Here is a 20,870-nt window from a genome sequence, read left to right on the forward strand (position 1 = left end):
TGGGGACTGGCTTATCCTTTGGCTGCGATAATAATGGATAATCCTTGAATTTGGGACCAGAAAAAAAGACCACGTTGTTTAAAATCACTGGTTTTGAAGCTCAGATAACACTCTGTCCTCCAGGCTCTTGGGGAATGCCCTCCAGCTCCATGGTGTCTGTTTCCTGCTCGCCAAGCACATCCGAGTCCTGCGTGGATTTGAGTGTGCAAAAGCTCTGCAAGCCAGGAAAAGGCAAATTATTTTATATATCTCTATCATGGCTTCTCTTATTCATGTCGCCTCTAAATTATATAGCCATGATCTTTCTAATCTCTCTTTGCATGGACGTCTTTCCATGCCCTTAATAATTTCCTTTGCCCTCCCTGAGACCTTTCCCGTGTCTGCGTTTCGAGGCAGAGAGGCTGGAATAGGAAACATTATTCTGAGTGAAGGTGTATCATGCCGTTCTGTAATTCCATTACAGCATCTTCAGTATTATTCTCTCTTTTTGAATACAGCCCAGCACGTTATTGGTTTTCTGGATCATCAATGCATTTCGAGATTCCACTGAGCTCCTGGCAAAGACAACCAGGATTTGTACCAACAACTTGCAGTTTTTATATATATATATATGGTTTTGTTTTTTTTTTAATATATATATATTTTTCCAGATGCCCTATTTGGGTCCTAATTTCCAAAAAGCTCATTCTCAGTGCTAGGAAGGACAGATCTTTTCACAAAGGTTCATGCCGAGCCCTCTGCCACAGGGTGGGAGAAGGTCGAACAGCTTCTTTCCTTCTCCCAGTCTCTGAATAACTTGGTTTAAGATCTTCAGAGGGAAGTTAAAGTTGTAACCACTCTATTTTTCTATTCCTTCTTTTTTTGGCATTCCTTCGACTGCCTGGGGCTTACCCGCAAACCCATTTGGACGAGGTTTCTAAGGGTGATGAAACAGGTAAAGTGAGAAGCCAAATGACAGTAAAACCCACTGTATTGTAGAGCAATCTCTCCTCTAATTAATGCCAACGTAAACTGAGTCATTCCCATTTTATAGCAGCCTAAGGAAAATCTCTTTCCTGACGGAAGTGTGGAGGTAAGGAGTCATGTATCCAGCGGGAGGTTTGCTTTTCTTGACTTTTAAAGTCATCTTTTCCAGAACAGGAGAGGAAGGATCCAGCTGGCATCTTCTATAATATTTCTCTTTTACGTACTGAGAATAAAGCATCCAGGGGTGTAGGTGGGAGAGAAGATGCAATCTGAGCGTCCATACTCTGTCAGGAATCCCACTGTCCCCCTGACCACAGTAACCAGTGGCTCTCAGGAGACACTGCATATTTTGGGAGGCTCTCGATGAGGTTTTAATGCTCTTAGATAGAAGGAAGGACAGGGATGCTCAAACTTAAGGACCGGCTCTTCAGACACAGGGCTGAGAGTTTTACATTTGCTCAGTTTTAGTGTTCGTTGAGGATTCGTTGTCCTCCTTATTTTGTTGCAGTTAAGCACTGCATCTACAGCAGTAGACATCTCGACACCTCTGAGCTCAGCTCCCACAAACTGGACTCAAAGAGGTTGGGCAGAGCTCGAAGATGAAGAGTGGGTGTGCAGGAGAGCTCCAGGTTGGTGGTATGGACAGGAAGGTACCCTGGTGGGGTTCTGCTTTGGGACACCCCTTCCAGGGAGCGTTTCCTTCATCCCATGGACTGCTGCTTCTAAGCTGAACCTACAAGCTCGCCCTGACTCTTTCTCCCATATAAGCTGAGCCTACAAGCTTGTAATGACTCTTTCTCCGGGTTGTAACGATCAAGAGACTCGACATTCAATTAGGCAGAGCTCCCAGGGGTGTCTGACCACAGTCTGCAGTGCTACAGGAGAACTCCTTAGGACCTTAGATCAGACCATTGGCACGACCAATTAATGCTAACGCTACTGGCCTTGTTAATTGTGATGAAGCTTCCCAAGGGGAACGAGACTAAACGAGCAACACATATCAAAGAGTAACCGAGAAGCCATTATGTTTTATTGTCTCTTTGTTGATTTGAGGAGGACGTGATGAACTAGGTACTAATTACATTAAAAACCACTGTATTCTAAAACAATCTCTCCTGTAATTAATGTCAACATAACCTGAGTCATTCCCATTTTACAGCAGCCTAAGCAAAATATGAGTTACTGAGGGCAATGCAGGCTGGGCAGCTCTGGGATGTGCAGCATTAATGTGTTGTGAGCAGGGAGCTGGTGGTTTCCAGCACAGGATGAAGATGCAGGCAGCACCAGGGTCCATCGCTAACATTTAATCCAGTCCCATGTCTTTCCACACCACCATGCAGCCGCATCCTCGTCCATGCAACCGCATCGTGTGCCCGCACCTTGCACAAAGCAATTTTTCCTCGGCGTCAGGAAAGTTCTCCTTTCCACTTAAATGGCTTTTTTTCTTTTCCTTTTTTTTTTCTAATTCATTTTTATTTTATTTTTTTATTTATTTCTCTTCTGTATCCTTTTCAATCTGGAAAGTGACTTGGCCTCTCTTCCCCCCATCTATTTTCCTCCTGCCACTATTCAGTTTAGGCATGAAACACAGAACTAGATTGAAAGCATTCAATGGCCATTCAATCGGAGAAGAAAAGAGCCCCTCAGAGCTTTATTAGATATGAAGATCCACAATAAAAATCAATTTCTGCCTCTTTATGCAGTTTAAATGACAAAGCACCCACCCATTCTGCAACCATTGTGCCTGGGAAATGTAATTCAGCGCCGGAGCTGGGACCAGAACACCACGGACTCGCTGACCTGCGCTGGCAGATTCCAATATGATACAGACCTTCGCAGATAATGACAGCCACTTCATCTCACTGCAGGGGGAAGAAAAAGTTATCTGATATCTTTGAGGGTTAAAAGGCTATGTGGGCAGCATTTTTAATAGCGCTCTAAATCAGCATCTTAAAAATATCTCTGCTTTTTGTTCCAGAAACACCCTCCCAACTTTCTCCACTTCTCCCACTCTTTCTGGCCGTGATCTCGTGTCGCCTTTTGCTCCGTGGGGAAGAGTCTGGATGCTCAGCTGGGAGTGATGGATCATGGAGCCCTGAGCTGTGCGTCTGGGCCATCGTCCCCACGGCTTCCTTAAATCACTGTTGCAACCGGCTCTTGGAAAATGCCATATTTGTTGTTTGACTTCCACTAAACTCTTGACCTAAATTATGTCTAACAGCACTGAGTTATTTGGAAAAAAAAAGATAAAAAGACCCTGTATGCAAATGGCTTTTGCATTATTTTTAGTTAGTTATTCTTATTTTGTGAAATAAGCAGAACTGCTGCATCAAGCTTTGCTACTGTGTATAGTCTATAGTTTCTGTTAGATTTACTTACAAACTCATTTTACTGGCGCTCATGCTGACTCCAGCACTCCCAGGCTTTGAAAGCTGCACCCATTGTATCAAAAACTAAATTAGGAGAGGAGAACACCGAAGGAAGGTGAAGTTATGACAATCCCAGGAGGTCCAGCTTTCACATTTATAGGAAACCCTTCCACTTTGTCCTAAAACCGCTCTATTTTTAAAAAATTCCCTTGGAAATAATGCTACTGAATGATGTCACGGTGGAATCAAAATGCTTTGATGTGTCTCAAATGAGTCTGGGCCCTTTGGTGACTGATTTCAAACCTTCTCAGGGCTTCTGTTGCTTTGGACCGGGAGGAGATACAAATGCCGAGGTGGAACCCGTGTCCTCCATGAGCTCTCCGTCACGTGTGTCTTGCGGCGGATCTCCCCAAAACTTCTCCCTGTGTTAATTATTATTATTATTGTGTTGTTGTTGCCCCTCGGCCTTGTGGCAGCTTTGTCTAAATGATGTGCCACGTGGCTTTCACAAAACTTTTGGGCTACCTCAGGGTGAAATTTTAAGTAGGAGGGATGTGTTTAGTACCATATTAAGGTGTTTTTTTTTTACAAATATAATACAGGTGTAATTTCTTGAATAGAGGCTTCTGCAGTGCGGTCCCCTGGGCCAGCATGGAGAAGGGTCACCAGACCTGGTGACGATACCTCCCTTTCCTTCTCTGTCTACACAGGGACAACATGTCTTGATGTGATTGATGATGGTTGGAGGTCACCCCAAACCGCTGAATTATTTCAGAAATGGTGCTGCTCTGCAGTCCATGTGGGGCAGTCAGCCCAGGAACATCAATGAGAGGTGTGTACAATCTCCTATATATGATATGGAAAAGGAGACATATATTGAAGTGCTGGGGCAAGTTGAGAGAAGGGAACAGAGCTGGTGAGGGGCTGGAGCACAAGTGTGATGGGAGCGGCTGAGGGAACTGGGGGGTTCAGCTGGAGAACAGGAGCTGAGGGGAGACCTTCTGATCTCTGAACTGCCTGAAAGGAGCTTGGAGCCAGGGGGGGTCAGGCTCTGCTCCCCAGGAACAAGCGCCAGGAGCAGAGGAAACGGCCTCAAGTTGCGCCAGGGGAGGTTGAGGTTGGATGTGGGGAACAATTTCTTCCCCAAAGGGCTGTGGGGCATTGGAACAGGCTGCCCAGGGCAGTGCTGGAGTCACCATCCCTGGAGGGTTGGACAGACGGAGATGAGGTTCTCAGGACATGGGGCAGTGCCAGGGGTGGAGGAACGCTTGGACTCAATGACCTTTAAGTTCTCTTCCAACCGAAATGATTCTGCTCTATATTACTACGAGGTTTCTGTGGAAATTATTGCAGTCCTGTGACAAAGTCATTTGGTGCTTGCTGTCTCTTCAGACATGTCACCTCCTGGAGCCCTCACTGGTGCACATGCAGTGGGTGACCCGAAGCGTCTGTGCTGTGAAACCGTGTGAACGGCCCTTGCAGAGGAAACAAGGGAGAAAAGCACAACGGGAGCAGCCGGGAGCAAAAGGCAGGTGTGCTGTGAAGGGCCTGTGGTGTGTCACCTACAGTCCCAGCGGACATGCCAGAGGCTACGCGTGAGTAATGCTGGAGCCTACAATTACTAATTGCTTCATCCAGGTGTAGAGAGGTGGGGAAAATCATTATGTCTGAGGTTCACGTGAAGCTGAGTTCCAGTGTAGCTGAGCTAGAAGGATAACCCTGTTACTGCTGATGAAGCTGCTCTGCTTGGGAAGGGCAAGAACAAGTGCGGGTCGATGCACAGATGCGGCACAGGGACCTATTGAAACACAGGATCAGGTGAAAAGATGGGGCTGAGTCTTTGTAGAATACACTCAGCACTGAGAGCTGGGGTTAGAGCTGTGCGAAGGCCAGAGGCTGGACGTGATGGTCCAGTGATGACCTGAAAGATGAAGATGGACAATGCCCAAAGTTATTAGAAGTGGCACAAGACACTCAGACCTGGGTCACAGGTGTGGGCCAGAAAAGGAGGCGAAGTCAAGACTGGTGGGGCAGCGGCAGGCTTTGTGGTGGGATGATGGGGAGAAGAAGATTTGGTGCCTGATGGCAAGAAGAGCTGTGGTGCTGATGTGATGCAAATGCAATTTCTAGGGTGTCTCGGGCAAGCTGTTCCCAGTGGAGAGAGGAAAGTGTTCGGGGCAAATGGGACAGTAACGTGTCCCACACTTGAGGGGAAAAGAGCTTGGCTTGGTTACTCCAGTAAAAGGAAAACTGGGGGAATACACAGGGAGTATCTCGGGATGAAATGTGGGGGAGATGAAAGAGTCGCTCCAGTCACAGGGCAGCATTGTCACAAGAGCCAAGTGAGAGAAAATAGCCATGAATGAACTTAAGCAGGAAATCAGTGACCATGGGAAGATTCATATTCTGGAAGAGCCTCCCAAAAAGGCCGAAACTCATAGGAATCAAATGAGAAAAAAAAAAAGATTATAAAAGGGATGTAATGAAGAGACATGCCAACTTAGCTCCTTTTCAGTCCCATATTCCTGTGGCACTAAAAGGCCTTGTAAGAAAAATGTGGCTTTCTCTTTGCACGTATATATATGTATATATGTCTGTAGGTATATATATATATATATATATATATATACAGACATAGTGTTTGTGCAGATGGATTATCGTCAATATAATCAAGGTCAAATCCATCATGCACTCCCAGCCCTGGAATGCTGCGGTGACAGAAAGCTGGCAGTGCAATTTAAGGTGGTCCCGTTTCTTTAGCAGACTGTTCTCACGTTTGTCATCTGTCACCCTTTCAGAAACTGTTGGGAACCTACAGCAATCGGCGGCGTGACGAGCCGATAGCAAAAACAAACCCCTGGGTAAATGATGTGGTCGAGAACAATGGTGAGAGCAGATTCAGCTGATTTTGGCAGAGATCTGGCGCGGCAACACTGGAAATCTTTTCCAGTCGCAGCTTGCTCGCAAAAGCCACAGGAGAGGGATACACCCACATTGCAAGGAAATGCTTTGAGTAATTCGCCTGCTTCATTTGGTGGGTTGAGCGGACTCTAAACCCTCCTTGTTTCTGCTCAAGAGAGAAGCCCCAGGAGAGCAACTTCTGGGCATCCCCAACCTGCCGAGTGATGGGCAAAGCTCGATGCCAAAGTTTGGCACATGCCAGGGTATAGTTTTGCCTGGCAGCAACGCACCTTTGTCATCAGGTTTCTGTGCCCAGCAGAAAAACGTTTCAAAACACCCAGAGAAGTGAAGTTCCTTGGGGCATTGGCAGTTGAATCATCACCCAGTGATAAATTTGGGGTAATAAGGAAAATCACACGGGATGGCACAGCCTACACATGGTGTTCAAGCAAACTGGGGGAAGATGGTGAAAATGTTTTCACCAGGTTTCTAAAAGAGGAAGGACACACGTGGCAAAGGTTTTGAAGTGAAGACATGTTGGGTTTCTGAAGAAGGGGGCAATCTACTAATTAAGTCATCCAGGGCTAAGTCGTCACAGTGTAAAATTGTGAAGCCTGTGGCGAAGCTGCAGTTTATTGATGTTGTCGTTAACAGCATATAAACATTCAGTTTTCTGTTGGTCACTGGCTGACCCTGTGCTTAGACTTGTGATGTAATGACTGTCTGGTACATCCCTCCATCCCCGCATCCTCCATCCCTCCGTCCCCGCATCCTCCATTCCTCCATCTCTCCATCCCCACATCCTCCATCCCTGCATCCTCCATCTCTCCATCCCACATCCTCCATCTCTCCATCCCCGCATCCTCCATCTATATGTTCCTGCTGCATCTTCCTCAACTTTCCCAGCTCTCACCATGGGCTGATACATTTCTGATCACCTTGCATCTCTCAATGGGTAGGAGAGCACGTAGCCCGATGTCAGGAATGCTATGGTGTGAAGTAACTTGCTGCACCACAGCAAGCGTGTCTGAGGTCCAGGAGAAGAGGGACCTGTGGTGCTCAGTACCGGAGAGATCTGGACAAATCACTTCTGCACTTCTGTGTGAACAAAAAGGCAGAAACCTCCCCAAATGTAAGAACAGTTAGTACAGACTGATGGTGGCACTTGAGAAGTTTTATCAGTTCCAGCTGCTTGTTCCTGGGTTCAGTTATTATACAAACCTGGCCATGAGAGGGGGAAAAGGGTAGTGAAACTGCAGGGGGGTGTCCCCATGCAGGAGGGCAGAGCTTTTCTTTAGCTTTACGCAGTTATTGTTGCTAGCAGTGGCGCCAAGGAGTTCTTTGGTGACAAGAGGTGATCGGGCCCATGTTCAGCCAAACCCCCACAGCAAATTCTGCTCCTTGCTCTTGCTGCCTCATGTCCCAGGAGCTGCCGTGTCTCTGCTTGGCTCCTGGTCCTGCTCCTCCTCTCAAACCCTCCAGGCTTGGACTCAGAAATCCCATACATCGTGTGACAGGCTGAATCCATCCTGGCCCCAACCCAGGATCAGTCACCTGGCAGGCTACCCCGGTAGACAACGGTGATTCAGCCTTATATAAAACAGGAAGAGGCAGAGGAAGTGAATGATAGAGTATCAGACAAGATCCATAAATGTGAAGCTTTGGGAAAGCATCCAGATTGACTCTAAGTCCTGGGATGGGCACAGAAACCCTCTGTAAAACTTCTGTAAGATGTGATGTTCTGCTAAACAACCCCTTAAACTGCAAGCTAGTGCTTGGACAACAGGCAAGTGGTGGGAAGCAAATGCCGTCTTCTGCTTAGGAGGAAGGTGGCAGCCTAGTGAGAAAGCAGGAGATGGGGTTCTCCAGTGGGGCTGAAGGTCCCTGGACAGGTGGTCTCATTGGCAAAGGAGAGTTTGCACGCCAGGGACTGGTGGGACATGCTGCTCTCCCATCCACAGCACTCTGGAAGGGGTTTGTAGAGAAGGATTGGGGGTCCTGAGATGGTCAAGTGGAGCATGATTCATCTACGTGCCCTTGAGAGATGAAGTCTCAGTGCGTGCTGGTTGAAGCAGCAGCAGCACAGCTCTCAGGGCAAGGGAAATGATTTTTTGTGTGCTGTGGATTATGTGGGGCCCCCACCTTGTACAGACAAGAGATTGGGTTTGCTGAACATAGGAAAGAGGTGGATTTAGCCTCAAGAAGGTTTATGGAGAAGACGGGACCTGTGCACAGTCCCTCAGCCAAGGGACAAGAGTTGACAGACACAACTTACAAGGGGAAATTCAAGACTTAAGAAAAATCCTCCACATGGGGGTTGGTCAAACTCTACAACAGAGGCCAAGACATTGAACTTGAAGGGGAAAGCACTGTTAAGCAATTTAGGAAGCCCTGTGATGCAGCACTGCTGTCCAGGTGGTGGGGAAAGCAAAAGTAGCCCTGTCCTGCATGAAGATGCACCCCATGGTGCTCTGCCTTTAGGATCCTCTGTGGTGGGAGGGGAATAACTGTGGACAATGGGGGTGGAAAATGGTTTTGTTTAGAATCTCAGGAATGGGTGGATATCAAAGGTGACAGACCTCAGTTATTCCTATTTGCATAGTAAAAATAGAGCTGCAAGTGGAGTGAGTAAAAATGACCACCAAAACTGTTTTATTAGTCATGGCGTGTTTTATAGCGATGCCCCTGAGATACAGTTATTTCTACAGGAGGAGATTCTAGCCAAAACACTAATATGAGGAGTGAGGACACCTGTTCTCCAAGCAGGACACTCTAGAAGGGTTATGGGTATGGAAGCACCTCCTGGCAGTGCAGGAAGCTCTGTGTGTGCCGGCACAGACTTTCTAGGACTTTGCAGATCATCAGGAGCTCACTGGAGCACACTCGACATTCCGCTGTGTCCCCAAAACTACTGTTAATATTGACAGAAATCAAAGCCGGATTTTACAGAAAATAATGTGCACATGAATCCCATTGCATGTGGTGTTTTTCCAGGGGACAGAAGTGCTGGGTGATGTCGTAAGACCGTGGTAGAAACTGCAGAATATCTTAGGGCACATGGGTAATCCAGTGTGATCTTCTCAGATAATACAGCTTGTTTATCAAGGATTGCAGTTCTTCCTCAACTTTTGGAGTTCATCCATAGCCCAGCAGGCAGTTTTGTGCAGATGTTTAGAGGAGTATTAGATTAAAATGAGTAAGATGCTTGCATTATTGTATTGCAAATTGATTGAGCCTGGTCCTCATCTGGTGTCCTTGCTGTGAGGACCAAGAGCAGGTCAAGAGCTGGCCTGTGATTACTTGTGACATCCGTTGTGGATCTTGATCCTCAACATGCAGTGGAGTGGTCTTTGCTGTTTTTTTTCTCAGTGTGAGCAATGCCTGAGATTTTATTTATTTTGAGAAGATTTATGAAAAGAACTGATAGAACAAACCCTCTATTTTTAATCACAGGGTTTTCTCTCCAAACTAGAGGGGTCCCAAAAATTATAAGGTTGTAAAATTTAAAAAAGGGAAAATAAAGAGGCAAGGGGTTCAACCATAACCCAGCCCTGGCACTGCCCCATGTCCCTGGGAACCTCATCTGTGTGTATTTTCAACTCCTCCAGGGATGGTGACTCCAGCACTGCCCTGGGCAGCCTGTTCCAATGCCCCACAGCCCTTTGGGGAAGAAATTGTTCCCCAGATCCAACCTCAACCTCCCCTGGCGCAACTTGAGGCCATTTCCTCTCATTCTGTCACTTGTTACTATAGAATCATAGTATTTTTTATATATATATATAAATACATACATAGTATACATGTGGTATAGTCACCTGGAAAAGAGGGAAGGCTGGTGAAAAAGGCAGAGCTGAGCAAAGCTGTGAATGCCAGCAGCTACGGGAATGATATTGGCCAGATTTTTGGCTGGTGCAAATCCAGTGGGTCCGGTGCTGGCCCTGGATTTGCTGGTGCAGAGCTGAGTGGCTTCGCTTGCTCTTGCAAAGACCCGTCAGGTGAAAATAGGAGTTAAGCCCACGGTTCTCCAGGTCTGAATCACTTTGTCCCCAGGTTTGGGTTAACGCTGCCTCCAAACCCAGGCTGATTCATCCCCAAATTCTTTGCCGTCTTGCACGCAGACACCTATGAGCCACCAACTTGTCCTGCAACATGCAGATCTGCCATGTGCTCTTCCTCCTGTAAATGAGTTTTCTAATGTCCTTGGTGCCCCCCCTCCCACAGGGAAGGGGATATGGGGAAGAGTTTATTTATTTAGACTGCTTTTCTGCCTGATCAGAATTACCCGTCTGAGAGGGGGATTTGAATGGCACCTTATCTGGGGTCTTTCTCCCTCTCTTTAATGCTTGAAATCAGAAGCTTTGCTGCATTTTTTTTTCCTTAATTACAATGGAAAGAGAAAGAGATTGAACAGTAAAGTTAAAATTAAAAAAACAACTTTAAAAGTACAATGCGAATGAAAAATGATGGTTTTACTCTTTGCCTTAAAGTAAAATAGCTTTTATCTTTTTTCCCCCTTACAACAGCCTCCTCCACCTAGATAATGCATTTGGTTAGATTTATTTGCTCAGCCCAGAAAACTTGACACTAAGGGGATTATTTAGTTTTAGATTCGCTGTAGTCCATAGTAATAGCCAACAGGGAAAGGAATGAAGCAGCGATATTAGCAGGAAGATGGGAGGGGAGGGTGGACGAGGGAGGGGGTGGCAGGGACTGCAGCTAAGCAAAACTGCTTGCATAAACACCATTAAGAAGATTTAGACATTGCTTTTCTTATCATCAGCACTCCTGGAAGAAATAAAAAAAATAAAAAAAGAGAGCGAGAGAAAGGAGAAAGGAAAAGGGACAGGCCGTGACTTGCTGTGCATGCGTTTCCATCAGGGTTCAATAGAGAAATAAAACCAGCCAAGGGTCCATCTGCAGCAATTCTGCCGACCTCTCCAAGTTACCCCATCACGGTCCAGAGGAGGCATTGGTTCCACGTGTTAAGAGGAGGAAGGAGCAAGTCCAAAGAGGAGCAAACATACAGTTTCCCCTCACAGACTTGGGCAATTTTATACATATCCATGAGAGCACATTCATTTTTCTCTAAGATGCTTGGGTTGTCTTTGTGCCCTACCAAGAAGTAGACTGCACATGGCTTAGCAGGAGGAAGAGGTTTGTGCAAGCTGGATGTCGAACTTCAACAGGCAGAGCAGTTGGCAACCCAACTTTTGGAAACCATGGCCCAGATCCACCAGCCGCAGATGGACACGGCCATTGCAAGGAGCATCAAATCAGAGGCAGGCAGAGGAATAATCTGAATAACGTTGTTCAGCAGAAGGAAATGTGTAGGAAATCCCAAGTGCTTTCCCAGAGTCCAGAGCAGGCTTCCGGGCAGTGGTTGTCCCTACGGACTGCAAGGTGGCTCATGTTCAACTGGTGGCCTTGCCATGGGGTCAGCCTGCTCTTCTCTGTCCCCAGGTTGTGACAACCTCCAAGCCTGTGGGAGCCATGCACATCTCGGGAGAGCAGATATGAAATAAAAAGGTTATACCTTGAACACAATGAATGAGCAGATGCTCAGCCATCTGCTGTGTTGATGGGGACACCATGAGCAGGTCTGAGGGCTTCCTTGCATGACAATAACATGTCCTAGAGAAGGGACGGGGATGGCCGACAACCCAAGTGATGGGGTGACCTGGTCACTCAGCCTCTTTCACCTCCTGGAAGGATGTTCAAGCTCTCCTGCTGCCGTCCTCGCTGGATTCGCTTGCACCACCGCGAAAAGCGTCATTGCCAAAAGAACCGAGTCAGCAGATCTCAGCTGCTGAAGCATCCCCAGGAAAAGGGAACACAGATGCTATTTTAGAATTTATAATGCTCTGAATTTTAAACAAAACAACCAGCACTGGGGAAGAGACATAAACCTTCACGCTTCAGGGCACAAAAATCTTCCTGTTACTGGGGATTAGCAGGAATGTGTCCTTGGAGGCAGGTGTTGTGGAGCTGCCAATGAGGAGACTTCTTGCCCTTTACTCTGTGTGAGCTGGATAGAAAACATGAATTCCCTTGCATGAAGAATTCTTTGTCCTTTATTCCACATTGGCATGAGATGGAGACCTTGCGAATTCTTCATCAGAAGACAACCCACATGTCTCAGAAAAGGCATGCATAGGGAAGAAGAGGAAACCATGTAGGGGAGAGGATATTCAAGTTCAGTTGACTAATCCGTGCCACACAGAAGGAATTGCCATATTCGAGGTGACGGCTTTGATAGGTCAACTGAATTAACTCTAGATGTGAGAATTGACTCAAGAGGTGACTTCTTCCCTATTTCTCCACCCACACATCACCTTGGCTAGCAGGTGGTAGCTTGTATCTCTTCTTTTTTGTCCTCTTTCCAGAGCAGACTTCGTGGGCAGGTAGAAGAGAACTGGGGAGTAGAGCAGGAATTTATTTTGAAAACTGTGATCATTGCGGAAGGGACGGAGAAGTTTAAGCCTGGAGGAAAACACAGTTCATTAATTCTTCCACATGGGGAATAGCTCCCTCCCGTGTTGATAATGCTTAGAAGAACCTAACAGCTCTTGGATTAATGCTTAGAAGAACCTAACAGTTCTTGGATTAAAATGAATGGAACATCTTCTTCCTTGAATTTCCAAATATTCCTGCTATTCCACCCAACACCTTCATCCCTTCTATATGTGTAGAAGGTGCTGTGCCCCCCAAACAGGTTTGTGACAGGGTAAGGAGAGAAATCTTGCTCCCATTCATTGGCATCCTCTGTTCTTTGTGACTCATCTGATGTGGTGATGCCAGCCTTGTCTTGGGGAAGAGGCATCTCAAACTTGGCTCAGTGAAGTCTGTGTCTCACCAGGGTTCATAGAAAGAGAAGGGAGAGCAGGAGAGGGACCGAAGTACCATAAGGGACTATCATAGGCTGAGCCTTAAGGAGTAAGAGCAGTCCTAGTCCCCCAGTGTGCCTGTGTGAGGGGGAAGAGAGCATCCTCATTGTCTTAGAAAATGCCTGAATCAATTCCTTTTTTTTTCAGTTCCTAGAAGCATCATTTCCATCTTGCCTGGCTTGAGCTGGAGCCAGCTGTTTTTCATCCAGGAGCTTATCTCTCGCAGGCATAGTGACATTGTGTGACAGTGCCTGTTGTGTCTTGCTGAGGAGACGTAAAGCTGGGGGCCAGCAGCTGACCCGTAACACAAGAGCCCCTGATCTTTGTTATCTCCTCCCAGCGCCGAGTTCTGTGCCTATGCTACAAGATTAGCGGTTCTCCCATAACATGCCATTGTGTCCATGTGGAATGGGTTATTGCTTTTTTTTCTAGAGCGGCTGTTTTCAGTTCCCAGCTAATCTTGCTCTTTGTTTCAAGAGTCTTTTCTCTGTTCCTCAGCACAGCTGTCTCCTGTAGGGCCAGCCTTCAGAAAAAACACCCAACATCTCTGAGCAGATGATGTATTCAGCTGCTTTTCACCATGACTAATGTCTTCTGCATCTGCAGCAGGAACTTTTCTTGCTTACCATCAAGAACTGCGTCTATTCACAATACATGGTGGCAAAGTTATCTTTTACCATAGAGTGTATAAAAACACAAAGACCTCATGGTCCCAGTCAATTAAAGCCATTATCTACCTTGTCTCATCCTTTGGCTGCAGCACTGGGATGTGTTAGTGTGTTAGGGATCTAATGGTTCTCATTGCAACATATGGATGTGCAAGAACACCTTTAGTTTAGCAAGATCCTTGAGCTGTAATATCAAAGTCCTGCTAGAGAGGTAGGAACGATGCACGTCCCTGTGGCCACCAAGGGTGGAAGATACCAGGGGAATAAAACCTGGGTCTGGGCTAAGGATGCACCGTGACAGCCAAGTGGGACAGATGATTGGGATGTCGTGGTGATTCAGATTGGGCCACAGCTGTAGCTCCAGCCATCATCCCAGCTCAGGGGACAAGGACACACCAGGACCGTAGCAAAAGGATGGGAAATGTTGCTGAAATGCGAGAAATACCAAGGGGGAAAAAAAAAAAGGCAAATCTGTCCCAGTCCACAGCCTACATAGGATAGTATTCACCCATTTGGTGGACCTTCTTTTGCTGTGCGTATACTTTTGTCTTTGGGGTAAGTGGGACGCTTGTGTCTGTCTGGTCTCCAAATGTGGGATGAAGAGACCCAGCACAGGCTCAGGGATGGGACTCAAGGACACCTGGCTATGGCAAGCTGGTTGTCTCTCCAACAATGAGGACCGCCTTCTCAGAATATGGACCTACACCTGAGATTTCTCGTACTGTTTTAATTCAAACTCAACACAGTCCTGCACAACAGCTGAGCTGGCTGTAGAGTTCAGCCCGCTGTTTTCTATCCCTGTTGTTCGTGTTAGTGACAGGAGTGTTTTGGATGGAATATCTCCAAGTGGGCTTGCAGCCCCTTTAGTCTTGGGCTCTATGTAGGCTGGGCTGAGCTTATTAGTTTAATTTCTTCTCATCAGGGCAGAACTTGTCTTGAGGGCCCTATCAGAGCTCACGTTAGTGTTTCATTGACTTATTTCCTCTCAGCTACAGAACAGCAGCTGGTGGAAAATTAATTTTGTAGTCTACATTCACAAGTTAATTGTGGTTTCAATAGAAGGTGGGAAACCTGCATTTGATAAATAAGAGAAAGAAGCACCAGAACATGTTTTCCCTGCCTGGCCTTAGCTCTTAGCCAAGCAGATTTGCTTGCTCCTCGATTATTCCAGTCCTGTTCCTTATTTTTGAGTCTTTTTTGACAGATTTCCTAAGCAGATGTTTCAGCCAGGCTTGGAGCATCCTTGGTACCAAGAGGGGAAATCCTCAGATATTCTGCTTTTCCTCTGAGAAATGTATTTTCTTCAAAGGTACCTGCTTGCTATTGCACAATTACCAGCCTCTTTTTTTCTTAGTGAGTTGCTTCAGTTATGTTTTTCTTGATGGGCTTCAATGTGATGGCTTTCAGATGCGATGAGGAATGAATGAGTTGAAAGCAGGAGATGTCAAGCAATGGGTAAGTGACGAGCGGAAGGAATTTAATACTCGGCATCACAGGAAATGAAAACCAGCTCCATTCATCTCCAAACAACAAATAACTTGCACTCCAGCGAGCAGTTTGTCTTGTATTCCAGTTCACACCTGTAGCAGGGCCAAGAAGGGAAAGTACTAAACCCTATTATCCTCAGAGTAAGAGATCAGAGGAAGGCAGAAATTAGACAATTTCCATATAGACGAAGCAGCAGAACGCAATTTTGGCACGTTTCAACCATCAGCAAGAGACTTCAGAGCTCTGAAAAACGCTGTGGAAGCTGTCGGCTGGGCTGTAAAATGCAGGACGTAGTTAGCCAAGAGAGGCTGGGAGCAAAATGATGGGGGAAAAGTGTCGGAGGAGGAAGAAACACCCTTTTCTGGGCAGGCACTTGATTTTACGTAGATAATCTGAGTTGGTTTAATCTATGCAGGCTGTGCCCAGTTGCATCCTTTTGGGGGCTTCATTTTACATCTGTTTTTGGCTTTTTGAGCATGTGTTTAACCTCAGAGACATGCAGCCTTCTCCAGTTTGAGAAGGCTACGAATATATGAAGCTGAGCATATACTACCCATCTAAAACATTGTCTGGTTGGGTCAGAGCACGTTTCTGAGCTGCACTCTGGTGATTTGGTAACAACAAGAAGCACCACAAGAATCATCCTGATTTGTATATATTGTTGTGCACAAATACTTATTTATTTACCTATTTGTGAAGAACGCAAGTGCATGAAGGAGTACAAATATTAATCCCAGCTTTTAATCTGTGCTGCCATGGATTTCATGGGCTTCAGCTGGATAAATACTCTTTCCAAAACACCTGATTTACATGAATATGACCAACCATGCATGTAGATGGTTGCCGGATTGGGCCGCACACACTCAACTTGGGGATTGGCGTTAAATGGTGTTTCCTTCGCTGTGTAAAACCGGAAGGTGGAATGGAGAAGGAAATATCGCTCTGAACCCACAAACTTTCAGCACAAACCAGCTCTGTGGTGAGCAGAACCACCTATTTTGTTTCCAGCTGCAGGATTCCTTCCATGCCCACTTGAGTCCTTGTACTGGAAGAGGCTGCCTGTCCAAGCTGCATCTGATTTTATGCTCTTGGGTTGTATCTTCTTCCATCCCAAAAACTACCCAGATGTGCTGACATGCTACCAGGCGAGCTGAGTAATTTTTTCAAATGTATTTTTAATGATAAGGTGCAGATTGGCCGCTGCCGCATTCTCCATCTGTCACCTTGGGCAAACCATTTAAACCTTCTGTACCTTCTTCTGCGAAGCAGGGTAATAACTCTGCTCTCATCTTGGCTGTTTAGTGCCTCGGGGCACAACAGTGTTTTGCTATTTCTATGTAGAATGCCTTCTACCACAATTATTGTCATGTAGACAACTGAGTAAGACAGAGCTGGGCTCTGTGGGCATTTTGGTATATTCCCTTGGGGGTCGTGAGCAGCCCCTCTTAATCCACCTGCGTCAGGTAAGGGGCTCTCTGCCATACAATATACTACTTTCTAAAATTGTTTTAGCAATGACAGAGCAAAAGAGGAAGAAAAAAAATCTGTAATAAAACCCCTTTGACATTTTGCAGCAATGGTATTAATATTCTCAGCTATTGTTCCGGATCTGCCAATAACCTAAAGTGTAAAGGCGAAAGGGGTGGGCAGTGGGGGCAGAGAAATCAAAGCAGACCATTAGGCGGAATGGTTATCTGGGCGGTTTGCTCTAGGCAAACAGTTAATCCAGACCTGGGAGAGAGCACTGGTAGTTAAAGCCCTTTAATGGCCTAAGTCCTATGATAATTAGTCCTGCCCTGGAGGTAGCTAAGTGAGCCACTCCAGCCTGAAATGGAGCTCATCCACTGCTGAGGCCATAATCCTCTGTGCACAATGAAAGCTGAACTAATTCACTGAGTAAACACTTTCTCAGTTACTTACACGCTGTCTTCTTTCAGCCTCACACCAAATAGATTCACTTCCAAGAGCTGGAAAAAAAATCAACTTTTTTATTTTTTTTTAAAGCAACTGATCTTGGTTTAAATGCGTTTGGATTTAGTATCCAGAGTATATCCTGGACAGATATCATCTGCTTTCTCCTGGCATCACCCAGCAGCTCCTTTATTTTAGTCCATTACAATGGCAGAGAGCAGAAGGGCATTTCCCCATCTATTACCTGCTCTTTTCTCTTGGCCATTCCTCTGAAAAGGCAGATGCTGGAGAACAGTGGGAAGGTTTGTGTGAAGCTCATACAGGAATTTGTCACTCTTTCAACCACTGAGTTCCGTGTTTTTAGCTCACCCAAAGGTTCAAGGTGGGGAACTTCACAGAATCCCAGAATGTCAGGGACTGGAAGGGACCTGGAAAGCTCATCCAGCGCAATCCCCCCATGGAGCAGGAACACCCAGATGAGGTTACACAGGAAGGTGTCCAAGCGGGTTGGAATGTCTGCACAGAAGGAGACTCCACAACCTCCCTGGGCAGCCTGGGCCAGGCTCTGACACCCTCACCCCCAACAAGTTTCTTCTCATGTTTAAGCGGAACCTCCTGTGTTCCAGTTTGCACCCATTGTCCCTTGTCCTGTCACTGGTTGTCACCCACAAGAGCCTGGCTCCATCCTCCTGACACTCCCCCTTTCCATATTGATCCCCAGGAATGAGTCACCCCTCAGTCTCCTCTTCTCCAGCTCCAGAGCCCCAGCTCCCTCAGCCTTTCCTCACACGGGAGATGCTCCACTCCCTTCAGTATCTTTGTTGCCCACTTCTGTGGAGGAAGAGTAAATCAAAGTAGTGAGGAAGAGTAAATTGAAGTAGTAAGGAAGCAAACACCAAACATCTTCAATCATTGCAGATAACACCAGCTTTTTCTACTTTTTCGTCTTTTTGTTTTAAGTAAGAAATGAAAACATACCTGCCTTAGCATGTTGTTCTTTCCATGTGCCCTCTGTGTAAAGATGTGCTGCCTTCCCTGGGTACATCTCACGTATGAGACAAAAGAGAGAGGGGTCTTGCATTACATGGATGTGAGCAGAGTGAAACTCATGGTGTTATTTATTCTTCTCACAACTTGTCCTACCTCCCTTAAGTCCCCAGATCCGGGAGTCACGTGAATACACCAAACTCAACACCATCTGGTCGAGAAGACCTGCTGGAATACTCAAAATCTCTACTGGTTTCAAACCTTGGAGGCAAGTGAGTTATATTTCAAAGGTGGGGTTATGTCATTGCCTTTGGAGGTGAACAGAGTGCTTGTTTTCATCTGAACTCTTTGTTTAGGCTCACGTTAGGGTCTTCAGAGAGAAATTCTTGACCACGATCCACCCATCTCCAGGCTGACCTTCAGAAGAAGTTGGGTGAATTGTACTCCATGAAGTCTCCCTGGACCCCCTGGATGAGCTCTTGGTAGGTCAGTATTCAAAGGCAGGTGAGAGAAATCCCACCCCTAAAGAAGTTCTGTGATTTCTTTAAAGCAAAGGACACAGTTTGGGGGGTTCATATGTGTCTGGCACAACCTCTCTGCAAGTTTTGATCAAGGCAAATGACTGTCTGGTTTGGTGATTCACCCTTCACCCCTCAAAGTCTCCCGTGGATGCACTGGAGATCTTCCACCCCGGAATCCAGGATTTGTCCAACTCTCAGGAAACTGAAAGCATCTTTTCTTGGGCCAAGCAATGTGTTGTCTTTACACAAGGACCTCTATATTTGTGTACGTCAGATGGGGGTTTTGTACCTCCAGTGTAGGAAAGGCTTCATTTGTTTTTTCTTCCAAAATCCCCCTCTGCCCAAAGAGGGACTTCTGATGGTACTTGCTGGCCTTCAGTGGTAGAGATAGATATCAAAAGGTAGGGACAACTCTGTCTTGCCTTGATTAAAGAAGGAAAATCAAATCCTGACCTAATTTTATACTTCCAAAAAGGAAAGACCGGCACAGAAGGATCTGCCAAACAGAAGAAAACAGTGGAGGACCACCACCAGGTGGAAGAGTCCAGGACCTGAAAGCAGAGATTGCTCCTCAGTCTTATCTGAGGTGTGGACACCCCTGGCTTGGACGTTCATCACATGCTTCGAGAGCAGCTATGGGATCCAGCCTGGTCTTCAGGAAAGCGGCGATGGGCAGAGAGCAGAAAATAAATGGTCTCTGAACCTCTTGAACTGAGCGATGAGAGAGGCAAGGCACGCACGCCTGCTTTATGAATGCTCTTGTGGCGTAAAACGTATTGGTGAGTGGTATTACTAGTGTTGCTTGGAGCTAGGAGGAAAAAAAATCATTCTGAAGTGTATGTTCAGAGAGGCTTTTTTTTTCTAATGCAGGGAAAATAGAAACAAAATGGGGAAAAAAATGAAAAAACCCACATCCTCTGTCTGCATCGGCAGCTGCTTCTGTCTCCAGGCTCTATGGCGATGATACCTCAACCCACCCATTCAGCAGTCCATTATCACTTCCCTCCTTCCATTATTCCCCTTCAGCCTTATCAGACATAAGCATCGTCTCAGACGCTCCAACTGGAGCCTTGTAATTGTCCCTGGTTAGAACTCGATAGCACCTTGAACCGCCAGAGTAATCTCTGCTTTCTTAAAAAGGTCTCCGCAAGGAGACGATGCTCGAATTTGCCTGTGGCTACGTGGGATCTTTAATAGCTAACTCTTTTCTCTCTCGAGCGCACACATATGCTCACAGATAAATGGGAAAATTCTTCTTTTTAAAATTATTTATTTATCATCAACCTTTTCAGACTGCCTGTTAGGCAGTGATGGCAATATTTATTACAGGCTTTGCAATGTTATTATTATTATTAGCTCCTGAGGGCACACGGTGGAAGGGACGGATGGAGAAAGCATAAGGATATTAGACAGAAGTCGTCCCTGTGGGAGGGAAATGGAAATGGCATTTTCTTGGGCATCTTGGTGTGAGGAAGTAAACCGGCCTCCTAAAGTCTGGCTCTTGCATTTAGGTTTAGTCCAGGGCACTGTACCGAGTGTATCTTAATTCGGAAAGGAGCCTTTTATGTATTTTTTGCCAGGGAAGGGATGAGAGTAGAAGATGTGAAGTTGTGAGGAGGATCTTGGCGTTGCTTTGCAATCCAACTCCCACCAGTAAGATAAACCCAGCCCATTGCCCAGCCAGCACAAAAAATGGCAAAAGGAATGAATATCCTCCCCCGGCCTAAACCTTTGGTGAAAACCAACCTCAGGAGAGTGCAGGAGGGGTGGTAGTGGGGGGTTATTCCTTAAATTGATTGTTTCTTTCTAAAAAAAACAAGACCAGGCTTTCTGGTGATGAGTGCCTCCTCCACTGACCTGCTCTGAATTCTCCTGTTCCTGGCCCCAAAAGGGCAATGAAGATGATTAAGGGAGTGGAGCATCTCCCGTGTGAGGAAAGGCTGAGGGAGCTGGGGCTCTGGAGCTGGAGAAAAGGAGACTGAGGGGTGACTCATTCCTGGGGATCAATATGGAAAGGGGGAGTGTCAGGAGGATGGAGCCAGGCTCTTCTGGGTGACAGCCAGTGACAGGACAAGGGGCAATGGGTGCAAACTGGAACACAGGAGGTTCCGCTTAAACATGAGAAGAAACTTGTTGGGGGTGAGGGTGTCAGAGCCTGGCCCAGGCTGCCCAAGG

At 46.4% G+C, this 20,870-nt stretch overlaps 1 long non-coding RNA gene across 1 annotated transcript in view; it reads left to right on the top strand.

The window, feature by feature from the left end:
- The window catches only part of LOC135580200 (uncharacterized), a 40,315-nt gene extending 19,652 nt beyond the window's left edge, over positions 1 to 20,663 (top strand). The window contains exons 4-8 of the long non-coding RNA XR_010474512.1: positions 4,046 to 4,167; positions 4,728 to 4,930; positions 18,341 to 18,446; positions 18,531 to 18,660; positions 19,171 to 20,663. This is a non-coding gene — a long non-coding RNA (uncharacterized LOC135580200). The remainder of the gene's footprint in view (positions 1 to 4,045; positions 4,168 to 4,727; positions 4,931 to 18,340; positions 18,447 to 18,530; positions 18,661 to 19,170) is intronic.
- The last annotated feature ends 207 nt before the right edge of the window (positions 20,664 to 20,870 follow it).

Source organism: Columba livia, chromosome 9 (assembly GCF_036013475.1).
Source record: "Columba livia isolate bColLiv1 breed racing homer chromosome 9, bColLiv1.pat.W.v2, whole genome shotgun sequence".
NCBI classification, from domain to species: domain Eukaryota; kingdom Metazoa; phylum Chordata; class Aves; order Columbiformes; family Columbidae; genus Columba; species Columba livia.